The 8,457-nt window shown below is 34.9% G+C and overlaps 1 protein-coding gene across 3 annotated transcripts in view; it reads right to left on the reverse strand.

The window, feature by feature from the left end:
* LOC145693446 (uncharacterized) overlaps window positions 1-7,590 on the reverse strand; it is a 112,502-nt gene extending 104,912 nt beyond the window's left edge. The window contains exon 1 of one of the 3 annotated variants that reach the window (XR_014132776.1): window positions 6,701-7,590. The gene's annotated coding sequence lies outside the window, so the exon portion shown is untranslated. Of the gene's footprint in view, window positions 1-6,696 lie in introns of all 3 variants that reach the window. The other 2 variants (XM_081769447.1, XM_081769448.1) reach the window with 2 other exon arrangements.
* Window positions 7,591-8,457: the final 867 nt, after the last annotated feature.

Here is an 8,457-nt window from a genome sequence, read left to right on the forward strand (position 1 = left end):
TATAGGTACAGATTCATAAACAAATTTAGATTTTTTTTTTACCGAAAAATAGGAAAATTTTAATCTCCCTAGTTGGCAACACTGATTTTGAGCTCAAATTGGTCTAAAAGAAATTAGGTGTCCATATGAGGTATATGCCTGACAAGTCCTAAGTAGATCTCTCTAAAACGATTGAAGTTATAGGTCAACTGAAAAAACTAAAACAGAAAATTCGAAATTTCTCTAATTTTGACTTAGGGCTCAAATTTGAGAGGGAAATTCGACACTCAGGAAAAAAACTACAGTCAGGATAAACCATGGTCCAACATATTTAGCATAGAAAAAAAAAATATCCCTATATCTTAATTAGTGTTCACACAGCAGAGGATTAAGAAAATGACACACCGTGTGCGTCACTTTCCCGATCCTGTCTCGAAAAGGTTAGAGCTGGACCTACAGTTTACGGTAGAATTCGAACCAATGCAACACGTTAAAGACTTTTAATGCTCTCTCACTGGAAATCGAACCCGAGATTACGTGCACCCAAAGGCGCACACCACGTGCTGTTTTAGGTGGGATTTTTTTTTTTTTTTTTTTCAAGACTCGCTATGGAAGCAAATAATTGTCTCACTGTCGAAAATATAGAAAAATAACTAACTCTATAGCCCAAAAGGAACCCATAGGTTCAACGCTGCATTCATAAAAAGTTCTCCATTGACTTCTGACCTTAGCCAACTGGATCCAGTTTCTACTTCGTATATAAAAAAAGTAGATAGAAAATTATCTCCATTATGTTGTGACATCAATATTCTAAATGTACAACCCTCTCAAAAGTAACATTAGATTAGATTTTAACCCACTTTACGAAGAATCATAAATTAAACAAAAGTTTACAATAGAACTCGAGAATTATTTAGTTTAATAAATAAAGTATGTAGTAACTTCATGTGGAGTGCAGGAATGGCTGCTGAAAAATAAAAATTATTTTATTTCCTAGTTCAACTTTGCGAATACCTAAAACCTGAAGGAAGAAAAAAAAAATCACACAAAAACCGACTTTGTTTCTGAGTTACAAGCCTCTTACGCGTAATAGATTGAAAAGTAAGCTTTGAGACAGTGTTAAAAAAAAAAAAAAAAAAAAAAAAGCTTAAACCAATCATTCAAAACTAGAATGCTACAGAGCAACTTCTCATTTTCTCATTTTAGTGTATCTTTGAATTCAGTATACGACCTTGTGCAACACTGAAGTTACTAAGAACAGGGGGCAACAATTGAGTCATCACGACTAAAATTTAAATCTGGCGCAGTTAGCTGATGCACAGACCGTCATGAAAGACCAATCTCCATAGCCTAGGCCATTCCCCACCATATGCCTCGCCTCGAAGACAGTTGGATTGCACTACCACGCCACCGGTCCCGGCATTGGGGGAGATTTTTTACATTCTATGGAAAATTTCTTACACCTTATCTCCGGATCATAAACTGGATACTCATGTATTACCTCCTCTAAAATCATTCGCTTGGCTTAAAGCAACAAATGCTTTGTGCTATGTTGTTTCAAAACTTATTACAATGATTTTTTTTTTTTTTTTTTTTTTTTTTAAGGTTACTTTTCTGGTTGGATGAGACAAATCTTATAAAACGTAAATTTCACGCTCTATAAACTAGAGCTTTGAAATTTTGCACAGATAACCCAATGATAATACAATATTCTCACAATTTTCGGTCTAGCTTATGATTTTACTACAGAACTAATTAGATAATTAAAACAATGCATTTACAGTGTATCCGCAGACATAAGCTAATTAAGCATTACTACAATAGATGAAAATATAGTTGAGTGCTGGTTCGACTCTTATGTGTTTTCCTTAACGGAAATGTTAGGAACCATCTTGAATAAAGACTGTCCCTAATATTTAAAGGTTTTAACCCTCAACATTAGGAAGAGTACCCCAATGCTTTTAGTGTTAGTCCCATTTCTTTACTTTAAGCCACAAAAAATAATTTTTACGTTTTTTTTTTTTTTTTAAAGCAATTATTATTTACTTCTCCCTGAGATTCTGTAAAGTTTCTAAAGTTGATTTCGACATTCCTTCACACAGAATTTGTTTGAAAATGAAATGAAATCTTTCAGTTTAACGTCCCACGATTATGCTCTTTAGGCTAAGGGAAGCGATGTTTAAGGCAAGTGAATGATAATGGAATGTTTAAGGCAAGTGAATGATAATGGAATGTTTAAGGCAAGTGAATGATAATGGAATAATTAGTGAGATGAGAATGTAGGAGGAAACTGTAGAACCTCGAGAAAAAGCAAGGACACGATGTTGTCCCGCCGGGGATCGAACCAGAGACCCTACACACCAGAGGTAAGCGCTCTACCACTGAATCGCCGTGCCCCCTTCCCCCCCGAGTTCATTTGAGCAGCAATCCCCCCGATTTTATCCGAAACACCATAACATGAATTCTGGAAAACTCTATATTATATAACTCTTCCTATCTCATGTTGCATAAATAGTGGAATAGTACTTCGAATCAAAGGATCCTAATAATATCGCACTTGCATGATGCGATCATCAGCAAATATAGCTAAGAATGAAACCTTATACTAGGTTCAGTGCTTGCTTCTGATTAAGTTGAGGTTATTATAAATTATTACTTCGGAAACCAAAGTTATATAGAAAATATCCCAGAAAAATTGAAATTCCAGCCATACCTTGAGCTCCTATGTGGCTAAGCGGTCAGCGTACACGCCTTTGGTGTGGGAGACCCTGGTTCGATTCCCAGCAGGAGCTCATGTGGTTCGGATTTCACGTTAATCAGTAGATCCCATCTCATATACGATCGCTGCTGAAAAGAACCTTAAACTCAAAATGAACAACTTCAGCCATACCTTCCTAGGTATCGAATTATAGTTGCATGAATTGAGAAATTATTGATTGTTCGGGATTTAAAGTCACTGGTTAGGAGTTGGCTCATGCCCCGTCCTGAAGGTGAACCGGAACCTCTCCACAAAAGGCGAGAATAATACTCTTATAATATTAATCACCCAACCACGAAATATTTTTAGAGTTACTATTAAACTTCTATATAGTAAATATACACATACAAAATTAAATAAATAATACTATGAAAACTAACCTCCAAAACAACAACATCAAAGCTTCAAATCTTGACCTACACACGGCAAAAACCGTCTTTGAATGCGCACTGATTTAATTTCTGTTGCACGTGACGTTAAGAGAATTCAAATTGACCGAGATCTTCAATAATTCTTATCAAAAGAACGAAAAGATTTACTTACCAAGAAAGAAGGAAAAAAAAAGTTTGAATATAAATGGCAGTTAAAATGGTAGCATTAAGAGAAATTCTTATCTGTGATCATGAAGAGCATCCCATTGTTGAAAAATTTTAAGATGCTTATCACTTAAAAATCTGTAACGAACTTCCCGCATCATTCATTTAGAAATTAAATTATTTTTTGGAGAATATTATATACTAAAATATATATAAGGCAAGAGTAATACACTCAGTAAGGCATATCTCCTTATGGTCCATGGTGTAACACCTAAATTCTCCTCAAATGTTCCCTATTTACCTGCTTTTGAACTTACATATCATGGTTTTGATCTCCAATGCCCACACACGCCTATGTATCTCTTTGATTAAAACATACTGTTTCTTGTAAACTACTCTATTTCAGTTGCTAATGTCCCAAATATTTTTTCTGGATTTAATTAAATTAAATACTTCGTAGATTAAAATATATGAGTTAATTTAGAAAGTAATACGGAAAAATTAATTCTAAAAAAATCAACAAAATATCAGGAAGTCTATTTGAATGATTATACATTAGTTTATTATTGAAAATTTATTATTATTTATTTATTTATTTAAAGCAGTACTTTTCAGAATAAGTATGACCAAGGATTTCCAATTAAGTAAAACGCTCGTCTACAAAATTAGGTGGAACATTGCGTGGAAAGTTATTAAAAATTGCATATCCAAAGAATGTCTTCCAAATATTAAAATTTTAATAACAGAAAACCGCCGGTCGCCTTAAACCCTGTTGTGGTTCGTGCCGGGGAAATGCTACAGTATCTACTGTACATGAAAAACAAATTTTAAACTCTATAAATAAATAAAAATTTATGAAAATATAGCAACATCATATCCTCTTTCTTAGAAATTATTTAATATGAAATTAGTTTAATTTAATTGGAATCTAGATTCTTGTAAAGAGGAGACTATTTGTCCATGCTACCATTTTTCGCGTCCAAAATATTGGTTTCAAGATTAAAGCTCGAATTCAGCATCGCGACATAAACCTTTAATCTATATGGTTTTATCCTCAAAATTTTGAATACTCGAAAAAAAAATCACCTATTTGAATAAATGTTGATGCAATTAGGTGTACTTCTTGTAAGTGGTAGCAAAGGATAACAATTTTTTTTTTTTTTTTAACACCCTACGATCATGTCATTTAAGTTTAAAGAGACGCGATCCTGGTGGAAATAGTGAGATGAGAAAGTGGAGGAAAAGGAACAACCTCAAGGAAATATATTGACATACTTCCTCTATTTCTTGTTTGTGGGTAATATTGGTAATTCTTAAAAAATACTTTTTAAAAAAAATCAAATATTCTAAAACATCTTTTTTTTCGCATTACAAGAATTCTTCATTTAAAATATTCCTGCAAATACGTACTTAAATGAGTCCAAATTATTTCGTGATAATCGTTAAAAAAAAAAAGTCCAAATTTGGAATATTTTCGCTTCCTGCTCGTAAAAAGTGATTAATAAAAGCAAGTATTCTCAGATACCACTTACTGTTAAAGGAAATTTTTTTCCTGGATTAATCTATGATGTCATTGACTTACGTCACGTAGTTGCAAAACACAAGACATCTTTAGGCACTTATTGAATTAATTAGGTTTTAAAACTAAAGCAGAAACCGTTTCGAATATTACTGATTTTTATTTATTTATTTAAGTTTCCAATAGACTACTGGAACTTACAAATTCTGATATTCTTTTTACAAAATACACCTAACACAATTACATTTTGAGGATGCTTTGAAATGAAGTTCCTTCTTATAAACGTTGCTAATGGACCATATCCCATAAAATATTTGTATTAGTGGAATGGAATCTCGACTTAACATTTTTCTATGTATAGAGACTGTGTCACTGAAATATTAAAGGGGGTGAGATATTTAAAACTATTAAATAACAACTTAAAATTTGCATAATCTGTACAAGTGGTGGTGATTTGGAGTTTAGCGTTCCTTTCAGCAGCGAAGCCATATGAGACGTGGATCTACAGCTTAAACGGGGAATCCAAACCACATGAGCTCCCAATGAGATTCGAACCCGGGACCCTCGCGCCAAAGGCACGTACGCTAACCATATAGGCACGAGCGAGCTCTAATCTATACAGGATTAACATTTTTAATCAAGTAACGGTGGAGGAGAAAATGAAACCAGAACCATCGACAGAGTTTAAAAGCAGATATTTCTCTTCTAGGAGTATACTTATGTTAGAAGAAAATATGGGTGATCAGACTTTGGGAAATAGGAACGACTGCAGTATTGGATACAAGCATAAAATACCTGTAAAATGTATTCAACAGCACAAGTAAAGCATATTATAGTACAAAGATATTCAGACAACAAAATTTATTAATGAAAGAATTTACATCTAAAAGCCTTGCCAGTAATAGCTAATTTTCTTACTCTAGTAGAACAAAACTAAGCGTATATTGCTACCTGAAAATAATCTTTAAAAAAATAGGATCCTATCCATCGGGTGATACGCCTATAATAATAATAATAATAATAATAATAATAATAATAATAATACAATCATTATCATCATGCATGATCTTAAAATCAGACGAATAAAAAGGCAATTTAGAAGGAACGTTTGCTAAACATTAGGAAATATTTAAATAGTCTAAAATACTCAATTTTATTTTTTTTTAAATTTACTAAGCAATATCCAGTGGCGTATTTAGGGGGGCTTCCGGGCTTAAGTCCCCCCCGGAAATCTTACTACAGTAAAGTATATGAAATATCTTGCAGAATTTTCACATTTTCAGGCAAAGTTCCCCCGAAAGTTTGCAATCCTCTCCCTCTCTCCGTAAATACGCCACTGGTAATGTCTATGCTCAAACAAGAAAGAAACATCTTTAAAAAATCAATTTTATAAGCATATAGAAAATGAATTTAAGAATAAATATGGTTTAAGCAATGGGACAGTTATATTTTCTGTTTAAAAAAAAAACTATTAAAAATTCACCTGTATGTTGTATTATACAATAAATCTATTTTATTGCGAAAAGATCGTGTTTTATTACTATTAAACTTGTGAGAGGTCTTTTTCTCCCTACCTTGACCCTGAAAATAAGCCCCCCTTTAATGTTAACAAGTTTATACTTTAATACGTGAACAATTTGTTTTATATAAAAAAACACACAAAAAAAGAAGGGGAGATTACTTTTATAAACTCACACACACATATACATGGAACAAAAAACTCCGGAGGGAAAAAAAGTTGCTGGCATCCCTCCCCTCGCGACTGAAAGAAATGATATCTAGCCCATTCATTTTTTATACACACCTTCCTTTTTAAACAGAAAAAAAGTCTTCCCCACTTTACATGCCTCCTATCAGGTAGCAAAAAACAGACAAGAAAAAAAAAAGGTCAAACGATCACTTACTTACCCTAGCTCCCTCGTGCTATTCGGCAAAAAAATTGACCTCCGGGGTTCGTAGTCGTGTGCGAGGGAATTCTTTCTTCCAATCCAAGTCGCTCACTGCACAACCGCAAGCATATTCTATTCTCTACAGCTGATTCCGCAAAGAAAGAGGAAGAACAATCTTCAAATAACAAGCAAAAAAAACTGAACTGGCAAATGACTGTAAAAATGAGGGGATGAAAAAAAAGTCAAATACTTGATCTTTTTGTAAAGCTGATTTGCTTGCTAAAAACAGCCCCTCGTGTCAAACCGGAAAGAAGAGAGCGTGAGGACACTTTACACTTAGTTTATTGATGAAGACTATCGAACACGTGCACTTCCACATGTCAACTACTTTTCATTATGTTCCAAAAGTTAAAAAACACCATCACAATCTCCGATAGTCATTTGTTTATGCACGGTTTATTTCTTCCTTTTTTTCAATAAAATTGTTATAAATTATCTTTTGTACACAAACACACACAACTTTTTCGTCCAATGTTTATATTTTTTGAAGAAATAAAATAAATGTTTGTCACACACACTCCTGTTTTCTCTCTTTTTGCACAAAAACAAAATACTATCTGACCAGTAGTTGTATTGACGTTATGTGATGAAGAGTCCGATGATTCACTATTATTTGGAATGTCCTCTGTTCTAATGTTACAATCTTTTGGCTATTGCCCCATTGGCTTGCGCGCGCGCACGTTCTTTATACCAACCCCTTATTGGAGTCTTTCTTTCCCTGTAGCCATCTATCTCTCCAGCACACCAAGTACACGGCGTAGTGGTTGATTCGTTTCTGAAGTTAGGGAAGGTCAGGCTAGAATCTTCGGTCAGCCGATGAGATGGGACGGGCAGAGAGAGGAAAAAAGAAAAAAACTGGTAGTGAACCCTAGCTGGAGGCGAACTGACCTCGTGGGTGTATTTTTTTTCTTTTCTTCCTTTTGAAAAATCCATAGCACGTGAGGAAGATGTAAGTATTATAGGATGGTCAGACCGATAGGTTTTCATTGGAAGAAAAGTCTGCTCAATTCGAGGTACTGTCAAGCGTGTGAAAAGATAGATCTAAAAATTCCCTACTATAGTGCCTAGCTTGGATATCTTTTTATTATTATTATTCAATATTTTTTTTCTTTTTATTTAGAATCTCTTTTAAGCACTGGCGCGCATCTAGAATTTTTTGTTGGAGGCGAGGGTCCAATAGGCTACTACAAGCCACTACATCTACATAGTATTGAAATGAAAATGAAATCTTTGAGTTTTACGTCCCACGGTTATGCCGGTTAGGCTAAAGGAGACGGTGATGATGAGTAATGAATGAAATGAAGAAAGTGGGAGGAAACGGGAGAACACCGAAATGAAATGAAATCTTTAAGTTTTACGTCCCACGGTTATGCCGGTTAGGCTAAAGGAGACGGTGATAATGAGAGATGAGTGAAATGGTGGAATGAAGAAAGTGGCAGGAAACGGGAGAACCCCGAGAAAACCCACGAGCACGGTGTTTGTCCACCACAAAGTTCACTTGGCGGGGGCTGGGATCGAACCCGAGACCCCAAGCACCAGAGGTGAACGCTCTACCACTGAGCCACCGCGCCCCCCAGGAGAACACCGATAAAACCCATGCACACGGTGTTTGTCCACCACAAAGTTCACTTGGCGGGAGCTGGGATCGAACCCGGGACATCAAGCACCAGAGATGAACGCTCTACCACTGAGCCACCGCGGCCCCTCTACATAGTA

Source organism: Thermobia domestica, chromosome 8 (assembly GCF_964235325.1).
Source record: "Thermobia domestica chromosome 8, izTheDome1.hap1.1, whole genome shotgun sequence".
Classification (NCBI taxonomy): Eukaryota; Metazoa; Arthropoda; class Insecta; order Zygentoma; family Lepismatidae; genus Thermobia; species Thermobia domestica.